Genomic DNA, 23,645 nt, shown 5'->3' with positions numbered 1-23,645 from the left:
CTCTGTGTGTTTGTGTGTGTGTGTGTGCTGGGTGGCAGAATTTCTTAGAAATGTGCCACACACTCACACACATGCGGCAGTTGGGAAAGTCTTCAGTTTGTGCGGTTTGTTTGCGTCATTTCGAATGCCAGACTCAGACTCTGAGCCAGAGCCAAAGTGTTGCGGCATTTGACGGCTTAGCATCTGACTATGTGTGTGTGTGTGTTTGCGTATGTGTACGTGTGTGTGGTGGGATGTTATGACAAGTATGACTGACATTTGCTAGCATCGAGAGAGATAGAAATAGAGAGAAAGTGAAGCAAACGTGGCGTTTAAAGCGAACGACCCATTGACCTCGGCTCTCTCTCTCTCTCTCTCTCTCTCTCTCTCTACTGAGTACGTTTAACGTGCGAGCTTATCTGTGTATAGGTGTTCAACAACGACAATAGCAACAACAACAAGTACTATAACAATAACAACAACATTATGTTAGCTGCGTGTTGCTTTCATGATTTTTTTACACCATTTGCGGGCGCTGCGACAGGAAACGCCTTTAGTGATTTCCGCCTGTAGCCGCTGGCCCCGTTAACACACACACACACACACATACAGTCTCGCATACAGACAGCAGCATATTGTGGCTGACATATTTTGTATGGTTTCCATTCCTTTTTCTATTCGCACAATTTAAAGTGGCGAAGCCAAATCCCATAAAAAATGCAAAGCTAAAAACCAGCCAAACGATTTGCGTGCTTCTAATGCATGTGTGTACTGGTGTGTGTGTTTGTGTGTGTACTCGGGTGTGTGTGTGTGTTGAACCACATAATTAAAGCGTGTTGCAAGGGAAAACTGCAACTTAGCTTGATATCTGACAAAAAGAGTTAGCCAACTTGGACTATCAACAACTAAAAACGTTAAAAAGTTACAAGTTTAACTTGACGCAGCAGCAGCAACAGGAAATACAACAGCAACAGCAACTACAAGCAGCAACTCACAGGTGCAACACAAGCATAGCAACTACATCAATGAGTGGCAATGGATGAGTTGCTTGCCATGCCACACGAATTGACATTACACTTGCTGCGGCTTCAGCTTAAAATAATCGCATTTGCGACAGCTTCAACTCGATGAATCACAAAAACAATTTCACAAATAAAGTCTTAGTTTTGTGTCTAATAACATTTCATTCAAGTGTTAGGCAAAATAAAACAAATTAAATATGACCATTTAAGAGTTGCAAATGCAAGCTGTTAAAAAAGCGTTGCCCAAGTTGCAAGAGATTTAAAATTAAAATGCATTTTTTATAGTAATTTAATTGATGTCCGATTTTGATATTTTAGTTAGAGCAATCTAAAGAATATTTAAGTTAATTCTTATAAAAGTTTCTGACAAAAGATTGACGATTTATATATACAGTGATTTCAGGCCTTAGTTCGTTTATCTACTAGATTTTAAATACAAACTTGGCAAACTAAAGCATTTAAAATAAGGAATTTTAAGTATTGCAGTTTAAAAACAAACATATAAATTTGTAGGTTTTTCGAAAAAGAATCATTCAAGCAGTAGGCTAAAGACCAAAGTTAAAATAGAATACGTAAATAATTGGCATATAAACAAAAGTGTTATGAAGTTGTTAATGTGAAAATAAAAGTCATATTTCAAATTTTATCAAGTTCAAAAAAAAGTTACTGGAAATATTGAAAGTGAATAGGAAACATATGAATTTAACTTAACTACTACAATGAAAATATAACTTCTTGCTGATCTATTAAGCAATGATATAAACTTTATAAGAGGAAGTCTTCTATTAAATAGTAAATAGCCTAGCGGAGTTTAAGAGTAGAGTTTAAGTTGCAGCCATAAAATGTGTGATTTATATTAGAAGTAAAATGCGCATAATATGGCAAAAGTTAATCCTGTGCGTGGCAAACGGAATGACAAAGGCGCAAGGCTCTGGCCAAGGACTATCACATACTTATAATAATAGAGGGATAAGTTTTACAGGCGCTCAACGTGCAACAACTTAACCATAGGCACTTGCCGTGCCACACTACATGTGTTCCAGCCAGCGGGGTGGCAAAGGAAGTGCAAAAGTGGAAAAGAGCTGGAGGTGAAGGTGGAGGGAAGCTGCACTTAAACGCAACTTCAGTGTGCAGTTTAACGGACGGCAGCTTATCAGCTGCCACTGGGGCAACGTTTTATTTGCGGCACGGCTGCGAGCGCTGAGCTCAGCTGAGTGAGCAACAACAACAATTAGGATAAGCAGCAGCAGAGAAGAAGGAGGCAAGCAGAATAGCAAGTCAGACATTCGAGGCTACATTTGATGCCGAGGGCAGTAAACGAGTTGTCATTATGAATGTTGCCCACCCCACTCACTCAAGTCGAAGGCGGAGGGAGCGAAATAAACCAGAGCATTATTAACGTGCCACAAAGTAGCGCAAAATGCCAAAAGTGTAAATGGTTTCGCAGTGCGTAGTGAGTAGATTGCGTATACGCAGCGTGCGCTGTCCCCAGAGCATAACATCACAACACAACACATAATGCCCCATTGCTGCCCCCGAGAAATGTGAATCCTTTCGGCATTATTATGCGATTATTAGCCAATATTTTATTTGAGCTCGTGCCGTGCTCTCTCTCCCTCTCTTTTGCTCTCCTCATCTGGCTGGTAATAAATTTTTATTTGCTGCAGCAAAGGGTTGTAAGGAGGACCATTATGCTTGCTTTTAGCTTTTATTTGGCCATGTCGCAGACGTGCACAAGATGCGCCAAGGGGCGACTCAAAACAGACTAACACCACCCCATCAACCAAGACAGACCGAGGCAGCCAACAGTCGAGAGTTGAGAGCTGGGGCCACATGGAATTTATGGCCGCAAATTGATTGCAAGTGCATAAAATGTATGCCACTTGGACTCCTTCTACGACTGCGACTCCAACTCCAACTCCGACTGCGATGTTCACCAATTTTTGTGGGGCATGGACTTGGGCCGCGCATAAACATAAAAGCTGCCAAAAGGCTTTTAACAGCCACTGCGAGCGAGTGCCAGGCTTGGGCATATCACATCCATCATGTCTCTTGTAACGATCTCGCACAAGTCCATGAAATGCGTCTGAATCTCGAGAATAAATGTGCTCTTCGATTATGCTAAATTGTGAACATATGTAGAGTAGGTTAAACTACAGATGTTGCAGCTTAAACAAGCGATTAACATTTAACACTAGTTATAAATGTGATTGGAAATAGTTTTGACTTCATTTGTGAGTTGCTAATCATATAATTTCATTTAAGAGTCAAGATATTGGAGGAGAATTCTTTAAAATTATGCTTTTTACTTTTTGTGGCAAGCATAACATACACTTAACTTATAACTAAGTTAAAGACATAAAATTACTTATCAAGCTTAAGGGTTTTTTCATATAGAAAAGTGAATGTATCAATGAATTCATGTAAATTTGATTAGTGCATATGCAGCAAATTTTTTTTTTAAGTTAATTCCCTTCGAATTTAAAGCACTTACAATATGGGTTTAACTCACCAAAAATGTTCGCCGAATATTTCTAAGCTAGTTGTCAAAGTTTATTGTTCTCTTTTATTTTAAGTTTTCTGTAAAATATCTAATAATAGGTGTTTCTAGTAGTTTATCCCTTTTCAATTTAAAGCACTTAATTGTCTTCAATTTACGAGAATTGTTTGGTAAATATTTGATTTCTTTTCTCCGATTCTTTTGTGAAATGTATAATAATTAATTTTATTAGAAATTTTCCTTTTTTAATTAAAACTTAAAGTTTATTCCGGATATATTTAAATATACTTCTACTTAGTCTTGTGCCTACAAAATAAATATTAACTAATATACTAAACATACTTAAGTATACAAAATTCTAGTATACCAAACATTCATTAATTTACTATATTTGAATATAGTAAATATAAATAAATATGCTGAACTATAATATCAGTTAAGTAACATAAACACACTAAATTTAAATATACCAAAAATACATCAACATACAAAAATCCCAATAAACCAATAATAATACTAAATATAAACAAACATACTAAATTCTAATATACTAAACATACATAAGCATTCCAAATTGTTTTCAACAGCACAGCTATGAAGGCAATTTTGAAAACGTTTGCAAACCACTTTGAAACGCTTCACTAAAAGATTTCATCGCTTCATAGAGGAACTCAAAAGTCACAGCAGTCGATTGAGCATATTTCAGAGTCGGCCATTGTCTACGTTGTAGCTGGTTTTTATCAAAGGCATTTTTTTTTGTGGCTCTCCCAAAGGTGGCAACAGAGTGTGCGGAAATTGTGTGCTGCCGGAGGGGGCGAAAGAGAGAGAGAGAGAGTCGGTTATGCTTGTTTACCGTTGATTGGCGTGCTAAGCAGAGAGTGAGAGGGAGACAAAAAGAACGAAAGAAAGAGAGAGAGAGAGAGAGAGCGAATGGCAACCACACACTGACAATCAAGCAAAACCAACTGTGGGAAAATCTATGAAAATAGAGGCCGGCATTTTGGGGCCACAGTTTTGATATTGGCATGCTAACTTTAACTTGGCCACAAAACAATCAAAATTGTTGACCGCAATGCGCAGCCAGCGATTGCTTCCCACCTCCCTCCTCTCACAATTTAGCATTTCAGTTTCAGATTCGAGCTTTGCTTTGGCAATGCGGTTGTCTTGGATTGGAGAATTGGAATTGGAGTGCCGAGAGATGGCAAAAGAGAATTAGTCTTGAGGGTGTTTAGTTTTGTTGCGAAGCGATTTGATGCTTGTTAGTGAAGCTGCCGCTATTTGTGGCACTTGTAAAGACACTGCAACACGCAGAAGAACTTGTTAAGTATTCTCTGTAAATGCATATTGAAAATCCGCAACAACTTCAGATACAACCTAGTGCTATATAAATTGCAGTCAGCTTTCGGCTTTCGGCTTGCATTTCCCTCGGTCTCTCTCTACTTGTCATTGTCAATGTGGCAGCTGTGAAACAGCAATGGCAAACTTGTTGTGGCTGCTGTTGCAACACATTCACATTCACTGGCTGCCTCTTTTGTTTGCCACAGCTGCCAGGCAGTTGTAGCGTTCGTTCCAGCAATTGACACATTGAGCGATGAGCTTTTGGTTAATGCGGCTGCCTAGAGAAAATTATAATACTGCTAAAATTCTAATCGAAATTCCACAAGAAATTCCATATCAGTTGTGTTTTTGGTGTCTTCTAAACATTCTTACTGAATTCAAAAATATTAAACATACATAAACATACTGAAATTTTTATTGAATTCCCCTAGAAATTCCATATCAACTATATTTTTGATATGGTCTAAACATTTCCATTTTTTTTGTCTTTTAAATATACTAAATTAACACATACTGAATATGGGCAATTCTCTAGAAAGTGCAACCGGCGCCAAAAAATTCAAACTCTATAAAAGAATGTTTTCTTCACATTTGTTTATAGGGAAAATATTACATTTAACTAATATAAACGATTTTTCCATTTACTCATAACACATTTTGAAAATTTTCAATGCAAAGTCGAAGATGAGCAAAAGTTCTGTTTTGAAGATTTCTACTGCAAGTTTTGTTTTATGCATTGATACCCTTAGTTTAATATCTTGTTTAATATCCAAGGAATATACAAAATATATAAAAGAAATGATGCAATAGCTAATAACGGTAAATTTCTTTTCAGCTAATCAGCTTCTATTTTTGTCGCGTGCGACAGTGAAAAACAGCATTTGTTATGAGTGCATCTAAAGTTTTTGTCCATTGAGCATGCAAAATTGTGTCCAAACACATATTTTGCTACCAAATATAATAAAATAAAATTTGGATGAATATAAGCACAACTTCATTTTTAAGAATTTTTGAAAGTTTGTCGCGTGCGACATGGCATAAAAAAATTTTTTTTTTTTTTTTCGTTAAATTATTTTTTTTTTAGTGTAGATGATGTATACTCTTTTTATGTGCAAAAAATAATATAAATTTCATGTCATAAGCGCCAATTGAGACTTTGTCATTAAAAACAATGATAGAATGAATGTGCACAGTATACCGGGTATAAACCAAATGAATTTGTTTTGCTGAAATGGCCAACAAACGAAATCTACTAGAACAGTATATTCATAAAAAAAAATATTTTGACATTAATGATGTAATTTAAGATACATAGGTAATTATGTTTCTAATGTACATGATATGAATATGTCGGAGTCTGTTCTACCGAAGTCTGTTTATTCATTATCGCGAAGCGAGTTTCGATGCTTTCACAGGCGATTCTACGTGCACACTGCCCGCTCGATCCTTTTACTGCCTACGCCATAGCCATCGAACCACACTCAGCGACAGCGTCTCGACGCTGTCGTCCCGCAATAACTGTACTTGGCAAAGCGACAAAATGCGGACAACCAACAAAGCGCAAATGAAGAATCATGCAATCTAACATGCACACTCTTAATTACGCATTGACAATGTGCCGAAACGCACAAGCAACTACGCATTGCCAAAATGCCAAAGTGCACCTACAACTACGCAGCAATGTGCCGAGACGCACGCACAGCTGCGCAGTGACGTCAGTGTGTCGAATCTGCATTACTTACTCTCCGACACGGCCATTCTGACATATACACGTCCTCGTGTCTATAATAACTATCTCAATTTCAATCTCACTTTCCAATTTCAATTCCTCAGAATAACCCAGTCAAATAATCTCAAATCCATGTAGTCTTCCATAACATAACTTTACTCTAACATATCTCAGGTTATATTCTCTTATAAACCATTTCTTTAATTTCCATTCCATTTAAACATTTTCAAATTATACATTAATCAGATCAAAACATCAGTTCCTAATCCACTGTACATACATAACCAGGCTTTTATCAGCCAACTTTTAAATACAAACAAATTAAATTGTCAATCGCCAAAAACATTGACTTCACTTCTCTTATTATGCTCGTCCATCGCCCAAAACTTGGCTTCACGAAATCCAACAACCACATTGCTCGTCCATCGCCCAAAACTTGGCTTCACGAATTCATCAACCATATTTCTCGTACATCGCCCAACTCTTGGCTTCACGAATTCATCAACCATATTTCTCTTACATCGCCCAACTCTTGGCTTCTCAAATTCATCAACCATATTTCTCGTCCATCGCCCAATACTTGGCTTCACGAATTCATCAACCACATTTCTCGTACATCGCCCAACTCTTGGCTTCACGAATTCATCAACCATATTTCTCTTACATCGCCCAACTCTTGGCTTCTCAAATTCATCAACCATATTTCTCGTCCATCACCCAATACTTGGCTTCACGAAATCAACAATCGCATTGCTAAAGCAACTCTCGTCCATCGCCAATCACATGACTTCACGAATTCTCTTTTGTTTCAACCGACTTTTCCAATAGATTTTTTCCAATAAATTTTTCCAACAGACTTTTCTCTTTATGATTTACATCTAACTTTTCTGGGATTTGCACATCCGGTAGCTTTCGCAAACTTTCGTGTAGGTACTTGTAACGTCTGTTGTTCTGTGTAGACTCCAAAATGTATCGGTCTCCGTCCAACACCTAACCACCAAAAAGGTCCTCTGAACCACGGGTCCAATTCCGATTGCCGTCTCTCACCGCTTCTAAGCAACCCAAAGCCACCCACACAGAATCAAATTACCTTAGCCTTACCCTTATCAGACTATGTCTTCTCACATCTAACGACCTCTTCCATGTTCCTAGGATCAACGACACTAGCAACTCTACCTTCTCCAACCTTGAATGCATCTCCTTCGGCTTCATCCCATAACCAATGCAATCTCAAGAAAAAAAACATTTTGAATGTTAAATGAGAATCTGCCTTGACTAGAACGTCTAATACAAGTTGCAACCGCTAATATGCGTCATCCTTCGATATAAAATATTGACTATTGCTTTAGTAATATTGAGACTTCTTTTTTTATTTATTTTTTTTTTTTAATTTTCGAGCATTTCTGTTTCAATCTTATCAGAACTAGCATGTAGAACGGTTTCACACACGTTCACAACTTTAGTTTTAACAATCTTAAGAAACTTCCACTAATAATCCTTGATCCAATATTTCTCTACCAATTACAATATTATTTTTCATACTTTCGACTGGTACAAAACACAGGAAACAAAACAACCAAAGAGTTATCATCAATCATGGTATTAATTCCGCTTGTGCGGTACTGTACGTATTGGCATTACCTATTCCCTTTCAAGGAATAACGCCGCTTACCAAAATACTTATCCGAAACGCTTTCTTCAAATAATGAGCACTCAGCTCCAAATGAAATGTAATTGGAAATCTCTCACCCGCATACTCGATTGAGGCTACACCATAGCTCACAGCTCCACTCTATCCTCCGATCGCACTCCCAGTTCTTCTGGACAATTAGAGGCAATGTGTCCTGGCTCCTGACATCTGTAGCAAGTTACATTCGCCTTTCCATGACCAGACTGCTCTGATCGCCACTCCTTTCCAGTTCCCAGAACTTGTGCACTCATTTCAGTTTTACAGTTTTTTTTTTTTTTGACCAAGTTTTCGACACTGATAACATTTAATTTCCACACTTTTAGCACGCTTGGCCTCTAGTTCCCCGTTTGATATAAAACGACGTTCTCTTAGCGCTGAGAACACTTGCAACTCCGCTTGCAATTCACGTCGATTGGTTACATGTGTTGTATGTACCATGCTGCAGACGCCGATCGAAATTAGCCATCTGTCCAAAAACCAACGGAATGGCAATTTGATCGAAATTTAAATTTCGCAGTTTTGTGCACAGTATTGTCACACAACAACTCACAACAACAGGCTAACTTTCACTATTGCTTGGACGACTCTTCAAAGATTCACAATGACGGTGGCTGGCGTCTCAGATGTCTCATACCGCTGCACAAACGATTGCCGAAACTGTTGCCAGGTTATTCCAGGGTAACATATTTGACACAACCACTGGACCGCCAAGCCCTCCAAAGCTTCACTCAACACCACTATAAGAGCACTGTCACTTAATAACTTTTTCTCGCAAATTTATGTTGACCGCTGCAGACTACTGCATGGCATACACACCAGCAATGTCTGGACTACATTCGGCAAACAGATCTCACTATTCTATTACAACTCGCTCGCCGGCATCTTAATCAATGCCAAAAAATTTCGATTTTTGTTGCTCTATTAACGTAAAGACATCCCTTGAAGTACTTTGATCAAGGCCGAATCCCACTTCTGATGTCGGAGTCTGTTCTACCGAAGTCTGTTTATTCATTATCGCGAAGCGAGTTTCGATGCTTTCACAGGCGATTCTACGTGCACACTGCCCGCTCGATCCTTTTACTGCCTACGCCATAGCCATCGAACCACACTCAGCGACAGCGTCTCGACGCTGTCGTCCCGCAATAACTGTACTTGGCAAAGCGACAAAATGCGGACAACCAACAAAGCGCAAATGAAGAATCATGCAATCTAACATGCACACTCTTAATTACGCATTGACAATGTGCCGAAACGCACAAGCAACTACGCATTGCCAAAATGCCAAAGTGCACCTACAACTACGCAGCAATGTGCCGAGACGCACGCACAGCTGCGCAGTGACGTCAGTGTGTCGAATCTGCATTACTTACTCTCCGACAAATATATTACGTTTTGTTTACCTTTATTAAAGTTATTTTTTAAAGTATGAAATTTCAGTTGAAAATAAAAATATATATTGAGTATATTAAAAAACTATGAAAATGCTTCATATGCTCTTCAAATGAACTTAAAAAGAACAAAAAACAGCATAAAAAGTATGATGGAAAAAATGTCGCGTGCGACATGTCGCGTGCGACAGTGATTAAAATTTAATTTAAAAAAAGACAACTTAATATTTTTAAGTCAAACCAAATACACTATTTAGATAAATATATGCATAATACATTAAAATTAATTGCGTTAAAATCTTTCATCACGTTTCGCTGAAATAAGTGCTTGAACTGGTTTTTGAAAAAGTAACTTCTGTTTTTGTCGCGTGCGAATGCGCAACATTTTTGCAATTTTCTTGAAAACGAACAATTGCCCAAAATCCATCTTAGCACCAATTATAGTGCTAACCGAGAGCTATAAGTTTCAATTTTAACAAAATTAAAATAATGTCTTGGCACATGTTTTTTTTCAGTTTGAATGCGTACAAATGTCGCATTCGACATCAGAGAATTGCCCATATACTGATTCTCAAACATACTAAATTGGAAAATACTAAACATTTATAAACGTGCTGCAATTGTAGTTCAAATTCCACTAGAAATTATACTTCTGGTTTACTCTAGACATACTAAATTATGATCTACTAAATATACACAAACATACTGAATTAGAATATACTTAAACATGCTGAAATTGTTATTGAAATTCCACTTGATATTCCATTTTTTTGTCTTTTAAATATATGTACTAAATTAAGATATACTGAACTCAACTCAAAAATACTAAATTCGAAAATACTAAACATATATAAACATGCTGAAATTGTAGTTCAAATTCCACTAGAAATTCCATACCATTTCCGTTTTATTGTATCTATTCTACAATTGCCAGAATACATTCGAAATGCAAAAATTAACCATTTTGCATGCACATTAAATTGTATTTTATCTCAATTAGCGCCAAATACTTTTGCGGTTTTGCTGCCTGTCAAAATGGCCAAAGTCATTAGTGTGTGTGCTTTCATTTTTTTGGTTGCCAACTCAACTTCCCCCAAAAGTATTTGCGCATCAAAATGATTTGGCTTTTGTTAGCATTTTAGCCAAATGCTTTTTGACCCAAGTGCGCGCACCGAACTCGAAGAGCAGCACAAATATTTGTGTGCAGGCTTTTAGCTTCACTTTCGTATCGATTGCAAGCGCATTAACATTGGGAACACGAAAAAAAGTGCAAAATTAATTACATAATTAGCAGCTGGGGGCAGCAACAAGAAAAAGCTAAAGCTGAGAGCTGAGAGAGCTCTGCGTTCAGTTTGCAGTTTGACTGCGAGTTTCATTTGTCAAAGGCAAACACAATTTTTCGAGGAGGCTTGATGGCAATTTGAGTGAGCAGCAACAAAAGTGAGCATGTAATGAAAACTAACAAACATTTTAGCACACACACACACATGTAGATGTCACACACATTCACATATAAAAAAGAGAGAGAGAGGGAGATAGAGAGAGAGAGAGAAATCCACCACACGGCACGTAGTCGGCTTCCGAGTCTGACAGCTGATGCTGATGACGGACGTGACAGCTGCACAATGGAAAGGACCCTAAAAGCTGAAGCTGCCGCCGCCGTTGCCGCCAACGTCGCTGCCCCAACTGCTGTCATCTCTGCCCCCAACAAAAAGTAGGCAACAAAAATGAATACCGTATTTTGAAATAAATGAATTCGTTTCGGTTTGCCCCAAAAAAAAAAAAAAAAAAAAAAAAACATTGTAGGAGCAGCATGCGAGGAAAAAAACACAAACACCAAAAGTTCAAATTATTCTTAGTTTGTTGGTCAAATAAAAAAAATATATGTCCGTATAAAGTATGAATATGACGAGACTGCTAAGTGCTGCAATACCCTGTAAAATGTACCCAAATTGATCAAATGGAAATACAAATATTAAACCACAAATAGTTGGAGATGGTTTTGGCTACGATTGATTGCTAAAAATGTGAATTCATTGACAAAATGGCTTACAATTTTCAAAAATCAAAAATATCTAAATATTGTATGGGCACAGTTTTCATTTAAAATGATTTAAATATTCAAAGTAATTGGATAAATTTGTTGAATAAATTTTGAATAAGTAAAATTAAATTGTAATTGAATTACATTTATGCAGAATTTTTACAAATTTAACTTAAAAAAATTAAAAATTTTAGAGAAATTCAAAACATATTTGCAAATAATTTAAGTTGACATTTAAATACACATCAAAAGAAATATCTAGTAAAAATAATTCAAATTACAAACGCAAAAGTTAATTATTTGTCGAGTAGATAAAAGTGAATTCTAATTAAATTATATTTAAATGGAAAACAAAATTTTACAAATGATTTAAGAAAATAATATTTTTAAAAAAGCTTTTGATGTATGAAATCTGTAATCTACATTTCAATTTAAATTTTTCGCTCATATCAATAGTATTGTATTTTACAGGGTATGTTTTATGCGTAGTGTCAGAAAGTTGAGTCAATTTTCTCTTTTCTATTTCTGTGGGAATGCTTTTTTTGCTATGTTTTTTTGGTAGTTGAAAGATTACTGGCCCAAGGGTGTTAGGCTGTCTACGTGCATACACCGAAAACTGCTCACACACACATAAATGTGGTGTTATGTGTATGTGAGTGTGTGCGGTTGTGTGTGTGTGTGTGTCGCTGGACGGCACAGGTGGTCGGTCGGTTGGTCAGCCAGCAGGAGCAAGCAAATGATGTCAGCCATTACAATGCACGAGTCAAAAGTTGAATTTTAATCAAAAAAGCGCAAAATCCAAACGCAAAAGAAAACTGTATATACATATGTTATGTATGTGTGTGTGTGTTTGAGGCTGGCATGATTAATGAGACAGTGTTGAACATTTGCTTGACATGACCTGCCCTGAGTACACACACACACACACACACACACAAGTAAGAGAGAGAAAGTTTGAGTGGGTCTCACACTTCAGAACAGATGTCGCCTCCCCAAAAAGTATGCAACGTTTTTTTTTAAATTTCATTGTCCGTCGAACATTTTAGCAATTTGTTCACTTAGCCTTGAGAGCCAAAGACATGTAAAATGGAAACTGAAAGAGAGTGAGAGTTAGAGAGCATCGCTTTGTCAATTGTTCAATAATTGAAATTTATGAAATATGCGCTTAGCTGCGATGACCTTGCTGCTGACCAGCGAGCACGATGCTCGAGAGAATTGAAATTCAATGCGCTGACAAATATTTTACTAACCCCAATGTTTGAAAAGGCAAAACTGGGCAAACAAACAAGCCAAGCTGGCAAGCAAGCAAATTGCTAAACAAGGCCTCATCTCAAATTACTCGAACATCAATACACACCAACACACACACACATATACACATGGATGTTTGCCTCAGGCATTAAACTTTAATTTGTGTGTAATTTAAGTTAAATCTAGTTGAAAATAACAGACAGCTAGCTGCATGTGTGCCACCCCTTCGATCAACGTTTCCTTTTACATACCATCAATTTCATATAACCTTAGCCCAAAAAAAAATCAACAAAAAAATAATAAAAAACAAGTTGGAAATTTGTGGGCAAAAGTATTGGACTAGCAAAATACTCTGTAGAGAATTTCAAAAATATTTTGCTCCTCCAAATATCAATCTTTAAACGTTGAATAATAAAATAGTTTTCTTTGAATAAATTGATCAATATAAGTGAATTTTCAAAACCTGTTTTTAGTGACTAATGCAATGCATTTAAATGAACTCGAACAATTGAATTTGTAACATATGCAAATGCAGACTTATATTCCAAATTGGCCAGTTTCGTTTCTGGCGGTGCGTCTGCAGCGTTAAGCAGGGTATAAAAATAACGTGAAAAATCATAAAATAGAAAATGAAAATGGAGCGCTGTGCTCGTAGTTTGGGCACTGAAATCGAAGCTCGATAATTTATTTTGCTGCCATTCCAAGCGATTTCTCTCATGCGGCGTAGTACATTTATTACTTATGCTAAGGAGCAGCCAGCAGCACACACACACACACACTAACACACACACGGCAGGATATCTGTCTCTGTGTGTGTTAGTGTGCATGAATTCCCATGCATGCGGCTGGCAGCTGGCGGGTGTTTTGGGAACTGAAAGTTGCATGCCTCGGATTATATATGAGTTCGATTATTTCAAGTTACGTTGCCTAAATGGCAGCCCAGAAGAGCGGGGCGACAGAAGAGGGCAAAGGCGTCGCGTCAGCAGCAGCAGCAACAACATAAACCATCAGGCCAGGCATCGACCTTGTTTTGGCATTTTGTATTGAAAAGTTCTTATAATACGAATATATAATATTCCACATTCGATCTACTAACGAGAACATGCCTTAATTTGTTTGGCTGAAGCTGAAAAATCATTCATAGAAAACGTTGCTGTCAGAAATGAATATTCATAAAATACTCAATTGAATTTTAATGGATTCGTATACACTCACTCGGCTCGCTTGTTCAGCACAATAAAACAGGCCATTCAATTATGGCTATTGAATCACATTTGCCTTCTTCATTTCACCATTGTTTTGAGCAAAAAACCAGCTGGATTCAAGTGCTGTCCAAATATTTACAGCATCAGCAAATATTTGCATTGCAAATACCCTGTAAAATGGTTGCAAAATATGTGATACAGAGTAAGTGATCGGAAACAATTTTTTCTTCAAATCTTGATTTGAATATTGCAGATGTGAAAATTAAACTCATGTAAGACAACAAAACATTTCTGTTTTGTTAGAAAATAAATAATTTTTTCTTTAAAAATTGAAAAGAAAAAAATTAAATTTGTATAAAACAACGAAACAATTGTTTTAATTATAAAAAAAATCAATTATGTCTCATATAAGAATTTAAGAAAATAAAATGGAATTCATAATAACATTAATTCTAAATATTCTCTGCTATTTATAGTCTATTATTTATAATCTAGGGTATCTCTTCCCCGAGTTATACATTCTTATTATTTATTTATTCTATTTTTACGTATTTTTGCTCTCGTGTGCAATTTAAACGAATCGATAATGTTATTATCCAGTTTCATTTCTCTTCCTTTTTTTCAACAATTAATTGAAGAATAGTTGCAGTATTTTATATCTCAATGCAAAAACTTTGTGTTTAATTAATGCATCGAATTTTGCTATATAATAACAAGGATTAATGGGATTTTATGTGCAGCAAAAGACATTGTTATTTGATATTAATGAAATATTTAAATAATGAAATTTATGATGAAAATAACTTCTCAGTTGTCATCTAACAACTTGACACTTAATAACTTTGTTGAATGCTCCTTAAGGAATATAATTTCATCGTCAATCGTTGGCATATTTCAATAGCTATGCACAATTTCCATAATGTTGTAAGAAACCTTCGCAACGTTTCTCGATGATGGCTTCTCAATGATGACTCCCATTTTCCACCCCCAACTGCAGTTATCATCAGTCATTGACCGCTCTGCTCGCCGGCTGTCTGTGCAATTTAAGTTCGTCTAATGTTCGTTCTCTAGGTGCCGCGTGTAACTTGCTGCTTGCTGCGTGCTTGTCGGCCACGTCAATATGAAAACTCATTAATATGGAAAACTTTTATGAGCATAGTCCCGGTGGCAATAGCTTTCGGTTCTTCGCTACTTTGCTCGGCTGTGTTCATTGTTCGCTTTGCTTTCGCATGTAATTTCGCTTTTAGCAAGGTATAATTTTAATAGCATACTTTTCAGCGCCGGACGCGGCCGCGGCTGTCTAAAGCAAGTGCCACGAAATATTGTGGTGCATCAATTTTTGAAGTTTCTTTCGCTTCGCATTTTAATGGACACGCTGCAGCCATTTCGGGTGCTATGAGCTAACAAGCGTATAAATTTCATGGTCTTGCCCAAAGTTATGTTGAGGGCAGTTTCCCGCCCACCCCGAAAATATCACGGGGCGGAGAGGTAAGCCGGTAAGCTTGCAGTGGCATTGCATACTTTTTGGTCATTAAGCGTTTAGTGTAATGTAAATTTAATGTGCGCTAAAAGCTTAATAACGATATCAAAAGGTATTATGATCGATTGCCGGCTCCCAGCAGCAGCATCAGCAGGTATGTTGTCATCCACTTCTCCTAGTCAGTCAACCTCCGCAACCAATGACTGGAATTTTTATGATGGTTATTAAAAATTGTTGAACAATTTTACAAGAGATAGAGCGAGAGACCTTTGGATAATAATTGAATTTCTATGCAAACTGTGTGTGTGTGATAATTTAACAGGGTAGTTAAAGCCCGAAACGTGCCCGAGCGAGCTATCAACTAATTGCCAATGCTGTGAAAGTCGAATATTGGGCAATTTAAGGAAAAGTCTTGTAATACTCTTCGCCAACACACTGCAGCAGAACTGCAATTGCAAATATTTGAGCAAGCCTTTGATAAATACTACTAGCATTCAGGGTCTGCCCATCTGTTTGGCTTTGGCTCTGGCTCTGGCTCCAGCTACTATCTTGTGGTAGTTACTGGCACAAAGACGAACATTATTGGTGCTCGTGTTATGCCTGACCTTGTGTGTGTACGCACACTCGTGCGTATACGTGATTTATACGCTTTTGGGCTGCCAATTTCGCTAGCCTGAACACTGCACAATTGACTGTCTGATTGATTTACTCACAAAGCATTTGATTGATTCGCCAACAAGCAGCCGAAACAGCAAGCAGACAGAAAGACAAACGGACCGACGCGACGGACAGATGGACGAGGATGAAAATGCCAGAAAACTCGTGCGTACAGTTTTGCAATCAGCTCAAACGGAATGGCTCAACGCTCTGTGGCCATTTTATGGAGTTCTAATCGAATATTTGCATCGCACAAAATGGCTTGGGATAAAAGCTATGCGGATATTGCGCATACGCCATGTGCAACGACTAACAAATACTCAAGCACTCTTCATTCACTTATTAGCGCCCGTAATTTTAATTAGTTTGCGCCACAAATGATGGATCTAAAGCCAGAGGGGGGAGGAGGGAGGCAGAGTAAAACACACCTGGAATCATCAGTTGGACTGGTTCAAAACTGGAGTGGCAGCTAATTAAATTAGAAGCAGCTCGAGATTTTGGGGAGAAGCAGCAGTGCACAGCTGCCACCTTGTGTGTGCAGTTACTCGTATATGCTAATTGATGTGTCTGTTTAACTACGAGTACATTGTTGCACGTTGCACGTGGAACGTTGCTAGCAGCAGCCGTAGCACGTTGCACGTAGCTGTAAGCTGTAAGTCTCGATTAAGTCGCTCTCAGCCTGTAGGCAACAATTTCCAGTTATGGGACACACAAAGTGTCCTAATTGAGTTTATTCACATCGAGGCATCGATACGAAGAGAAGACTGAAGAGAGATAGGAGAAAGTGAGTGAGTGACTGAGACAGCCAGGTAAATGAGAAAATTAACTGAAAACCGGGCGACACACAAATAGGAAATTATAACGAAATTTCATTTAAATATGCAATGTGTTTGCAAAACTCAAATTCAGTTGGAAAAGTCTTAAACGAAATGGAAAAGTTTTCAAGGATAAATCTGAGACTTGAATCTTACACACAGCGAGCGAAATAAATGATTTTGTTATAATTAATTACGCTGCACACTTAGAGGACCTGCCACAAAAAGTCGCTTAAGCAGCTTAGGCAGCAACAACAGCAAAACAAATCATATCAACACAGCGAGAGAGAGAAATGAAGAGAGAGGGAAAGTGAAATAAAAATGCCGCACAAATGTGCTGTGATGTCGTGCAGAAAATGGGCAAATGACAAAGGCAAATGCTGTCTGAAGATTGTAAACATTGGACAGGAAACTAAACAATTGGCCAACAAATTAATGATGTCCCAACTGGTTGGGGCTGCAACACAGAACAATGAACCGAGTTTCTGTTGCTGTTGCTGCTCTTAACTCGCTCCCACTCCACTCCAAGTGTTGCCTGTTTGATTAATTGCTGTTTTGCCTCTCTCTCTGCTTTTCCCTCATATGCAGATGCAGGCACTGCATGTTAAAGTGTAAAGCTTATAGTTATAATGGGAACTCATACTCTCTCGGCTTTATCATTTGCTAACCTTGCTAACCGCATATGGACATTCTCTGTGGAATTTCTTTGCCTTTGCCTTTGTCTCTTGCACACACACACAAACACACACACACGCCCACACTGCGAAATTACGATGAAATAACTTGCATATCAAAGAGACGTTACGCCTACTCCGACCACGCCTCAAGTCATTTCTATTTCTATTTGTACCTTGCTTTTTTTCTCTTGCCTTCTTTGCACACAATAAAATTGAAGACGAACTGCAAAAGACGTCAGATATGTACAAATAAAATGCAAAAAGGGGGGCTCAAATAAAGAAAAAAAAGCGGAAAAAAGGGAAGCTGGCGCAAAGTTATGGCACAAAAGAAAATACCGCGCTAAAAAACTCAAAAATATTGCCAAGCATTTTCCAATAAATTTGCATAAGTTGCATTGCCGCAAACGTCGTCGTCAGCGTCATCGTCGTTGCCTGCAGTTTTCATTCCTATTTTATGCCTCGCTTTTTTTTACCCCCATTTGTGTGTTGCATACTTTTGTGGGCGCAGCAGGTAACTTGCCTCATGGCGACAGGCGAACTTTGTCCTGCCTTGCCTCTCTCACTCTCTCTGCCAGGCATTGTTGATCGTGTTTGGCTTGACTGTAAACGTGTTGTTGTTGTTGTCGCTTCGTACTTAGTTAGTTGGCTGCAAAAAGTAGTTTCTTCTTGAAAAAGCATTGGCTATCTTATCTGCAGTTCTTTTGCCGCTTCCATTTTCACTTAAATATCTGTGACTGTTGGTCGAGTAACTCTGCACAATAAACTAGAGTTTCTCAAAGCGAGTCGAGTCTTTAGCAACTTTTGATATAAACAGCAACAGTTAACTTTCAAATTATTAAAGCGGATTTTCTCTTAAAAAACAATAATGATAATAATTAATAATCACAATAATAATGAAAAAAAGCTTAATTTACAATTTATTTTCATACTAATTATGGGTATATTTTCGTACTAATTATACTTAACTTGCATGTATGTAAACATTAATAATTTATTCAATGTAAGCTGTAATTCTCAGAAAAAAAAAACTTGTTTGCTTTGCTGCAGCATTCCATTTGAAGCTAAGTTTGTTGTTCAATAAGATTGCGTATTAATTTCGTTGAAATAAGCCCCAAATTCCAGGAACCAAAATAAAATGTTGCAAGTCTGGGAAAAGTAAACAACTATTTCAGCTCTCACGTACTTTTTGCTTAAATGGAATACACAATGGATTAATCGTTCTATTTCTATAACAAGTGCAATTTGTGCTAGGAAAATAAATAAAAAATGAGAGCAAAGCGAACACAAGGCTGAAGAAAAAGTCTATGCATTGTCAACGTTACACGTATGACAGAGAAAACTTCTCAAGGTGTTCGACGGATATAAATAACAGAGAGACAACTTAACTATAGAGGGGGAGGCAAAGAGGCAGCTACAAGTGTTGGTCCCATGGCAGGCAGCTAAGAGCTGAAAGCGGAAATCGAACACAAAGCGCCAAAGCATAAACCAAAAATGGGCAAACTCAGCTAGGGGCAGATCAGGGTCAGCAGCTAAGGCTGAATTATAAATTTTCAATGAATTGACACTTAAGGTCATATTGGGCTAAGCTTTTAATTTTGTGCACGTAACAGGGGGCAGGAGTAAAGCGGGAGCAGAGCAGAGGTGAACACAACTATGTGTGCTGTGGCCAACATTGCGTATGCGTGTTAAGCCTGACAGCCATGGGCGGCCTTGAAGTGAAAGCTGAACGGAAAGGAATGGAATGGAACGGAGGCAAAACGAATGAAATCTAATGGTGCACATTTTTTGTCGCTGTTATTGGAAAGTGTCGTCGCCTGAGGCCACTTGGCACATGTGGCAAGCTCTGCCTGCTTTTGCACAAATTGATGGGTTGAACCGAAAGTTTTGCCGCACAACTTTTGCAGGATGTGCACGACGACAGTTCGCATCCTTCTCCTCCACGCCTCTTATTCATTTATTCCGTGTTCCATGCGAAGTCTTCAAGGACATGGCAGAGCAAGAAGCCTCGAGCCTGGAGCCTGACCACCAACGACACCCTTGATAATTCTAATTACCTTGGTCCAGGTAATAAATGTGCATTGAAATTAGTTAAACACATTTATGCCGCAAATCGCAACACACAGCACAGCACAAAAAGAAAACTAAGAGTGATGATTGCCGCATTGCGCAGTCGCCGCCAGGACGAAGCGTCATTTAAGAGCAGTCCGGCTAAAAGGATATTTTCTCTTAGCCACGTTTAACGAGCGTTTGTTGGCTAACAAACAATCTCCGGCTGGCTTCAGCTGTTAATTTATGTGTTTAATTTGTGCGTTCGCATTATTCGTGAGACGCAATTGCGAGAGATTTGCTCAACTGTTGCATGGGGCATGCAACACACACACACATACACACACACAAGTCGTGTAGTATGTAACACTGTACCGAAATAAATGTGCTCACATTTATTCGCCAGATTGAAATATAACTAAACCATAAATTGTTAATTGCCACACACATACACACTATATACTAAATATATGTATGTATGTGTGTGTGGAATCTGTGCAAGGACTTCTGACATCAGACAAACGACAATCAAGACAAATAACGAAAGGTTTCATTTGTTATTACATTTTACAATAATGCTCTACAATCATTGAGGAAATGTCCTTTACTCAACGTGCTTTCAACTTCCATTTACTGCCACAAAGACACAAATTTATGCCGCAAGAATTTAAGTTCAGATCCTAGTTTACCACAACATTGATATTACAATTTAAATATAAATATTTAGTAACGTTTGTCTATAATATTTATTATTTATTGTTCTCAATTGCCCAAAAACTAGTTGCTAATTAATCATTAAAGCGAACATTACTTAAATAAACATGTGACCAAATATACGCAGTGTGTTTTTGATTTACTCGCAAATTGGGCAAATATTTCAAATATTTAATAGCGTTCTGCGAATTGTACAATTAAACTATTTAACTCGGCCATTTGGGTGATAAAAAAAACGCTGCAAACATGAAATATGTTCATTAAAATATTTTGTGAAGTTTTACATCAAAATTAAGTTGCGTATTAAATTTGCATTTGAATTAAGTGAAATAATAGAGAACAGATTTATATATTCAATTGGTTAGCATTAATTTAGATAATTTATAAAAATGTGGAGAATGTATTTTAAATTCACATTAGCTGAATGTAGGACATATGTATGACAGCCAATATGTTCAATAAAAATTGCGTTGTGTATTTAATTTGAAATTTGAAATAAGTAAAATAATTGTATAAAATATATATATCAATCTGCTGTTTATATTTTATTAATGTATAAAATCTATGTTGTTTAAATAATTATAAATATAGCAAACATTTTTGAATTGCGAAATTCTTTAATTAAAGGACGACAAAATATTTAGTAAAGATTTGCAACAAAATTGAGTTGCGAAATAAATTTAATTGAAATCAAATAAAATATATGCGAATATTTTGTTAGTAAACGAAAATTAATATTGTTGAACGTGTAACCAAATATTATTAAAATTCGACACAGGTGAAATGAGGCACATAAAATGCATTAATTAACTTCAGTTTACTTTAAAATTTGAAACCCCTTTCGCATCTCAATTACGAAAAGTAAAATTGCTCAAATTGCATTACAATCAAAGTGTTATTGGAAACAAGGAACTACATTAATTCACTTGAAATTGACTTGAGTTTCCTCGCAGCATAATTGGCGAGAGAGAAAGGAGAGAACATCGTCTGGGGTAGACGAACAGCTGCTGGCACAATGAAAGGTAGCTCAAGTTCTTTCCACCTGTCTATTAGCTGCAGCCTTTGTTTTCTCATTTTCAGAAGTCAAACATAATTGGTTCGGGCAATTAACAGAATGTGCATAAAAAGTTCCCGAAGCAACAACAACAGAAAGAGCAAAAAAATCTCGTTAAAATTTCCGTTGTTGCTTTATAAATAAACCATTAAGCTGGCAGGCAGCAGGCAGCATTCAGGAACAAAACGCACTGAATATGCCGGCAATATGCTTTTGCCTCCGGCTTATACATGTTGATTGTTGCTATTGTTGCAGCAACTGTTGCTACCACTACTATTCGATTGCCTCGACTGGCTGACTGGCAGTCATGCCTCAAGTTACAATATGTTGTTACTGAATAAATTCCAAAACTTGGCCAGCCTCGATCCCCGTTGTTCCACGCTTGAGCTAAGGGCCAAAGCAATTTCTATTTTCATTTAATAGCTAAAGTTGCTTCCTCGAAATACCCTTGCGGAGGTTATGCCAAGTTTCGCATAAACTGTGCAACGCAGTTCGAAGTAAACTGTTTATTATATTAGAATAATGTTGAGCAAGTTTGAGAATTAGTTGTCTTCTATACTAAACTTCTTCGATAGTATTAAAAAGTCAGGCAGAGTATTGTCGCTTCAGCAAAGCAAATCTGTTCTTTGTTTTTTTATAAATTTGTGCCAAATATTTTGTTAAGCAGCAAACTTTTTTTTCGTACTTTTACTTTTTGGCGATAAAAAGCAAAGCGTTTGCTTCAACCCAAAAGGTGTGCCCTAAGAGAGCGTAAAATGGAGGCCATAAAACACACGAGTCCAAGCACACCCACACAGACACACCCCCTCACACACATACAAATACACAAACACTTTCCACATGTTTTTTGCTTAACATTTCAATTTGAATTGCTTTTTGTTTTGCGCGTTTCTTTGGTATTTCTTTTTTTGTTCTCCGTTTGGGTTAAAGTATGAAAATTGTTGTGTGGATTTTCGTCAATTTAATAACCTGACCGAAATTGCGCTAAAAAAATCTGAAATATTTATGAAATTAAATTTGCCATGACAGACATTAATTTGCCTGGCTCAAGTTCAGCGTGGGGAAGAGAAATGATTCTGAGAAGGGGGAGAAGGGGAGGAGAAGGCACTGCTTGACTCGGCAGCGCGCTTTGAATTTGCAATTTCAATTTGAAAACAATAAACTAAGTACATCGATTAAATCCTGCGCACGTAAGGCTCGACCATCTCGGCTTAGTGTTGTGTCCTTTGTCCTCGTTGTGCCTCTCGGTTGTCTTTTTGGCCGTTTACAGTTACTTGATTTATGCAAGGCATGACCATCTTCTGCTCCCCTCCTTTCTCCCCGCTCGCTTTGGCTTCATTATGCCAACGCAATCGCTTCAAAAACAAAACCCAACCAGGGGGGAGCAGGGAAGGAGAAAAAAAAAAACTGCCAAGAAGAGGAATAGCCAGGCTAATGCGCTTCGAAGGATAATATTGAGGCGTCCCCGGGGCGAGGCAAATTCCCTCCCCCCCCACACCCCATCCTTGGCTGGCGATCTTTATTGGCGCACATATTTATGCCGGCAACAAGAAATTACGAGCCTGAAAATGGCCACAGTTTCCTCATTTGTTAGTCCTTCTGCGTTGGCTCATATTTTATTTGGTTTTTGCTTTTGCCACAAAAAATAAATTTAGCGCATAATCAGGCTTTAATGCCGTAGCCGTTGCCACGCCATCGGCCATCCGACTGTCTGTGTATCTGTGTCTGTATCTCTAACTGGTGGAGTTATTGTTGTTGTCTTGCTTGCTGTTGTTGCCAAAATCCACATAACAGCTGTCAATTAAAAAGGATAATTTGCCTGATATTCATCACAATGCAAATGAAAATGAAAGCAAAGAAAAAGGTTTTCTCTTTGCGGTTTGCAAATAGCCGACAATTTAATACCCTGCGGAAATTACAGCACTTCGGCAGCTGCACAGGAAATGAGTCATTGACAGCAAATACCCTATAATTGGCTCTGTGCTGGGCGAGGGTATAACAAAGACTGGCCTAAGAGCAGCCAACTTGAAACAGCTTAGCCCGAAGTGAATTATGG

The sequence above is a fragment of the Drosophila albomicans genome, chromosome 3 (assembly GCF_009650485.2).
Source record: "Drosophila albomicans strain 15112-1751.03 chromosome 3, ASM965048v2, whole genome shotgun sequence".
Lineage (NCBI taxonomy): Eukaryota > Metazoa > Arthropoda > Insecta > Diptera > Drosophilidae > Drosophila > Drosophila albomicans.
Note: the sequence above shows the minus strand (reverse complement) of the source record.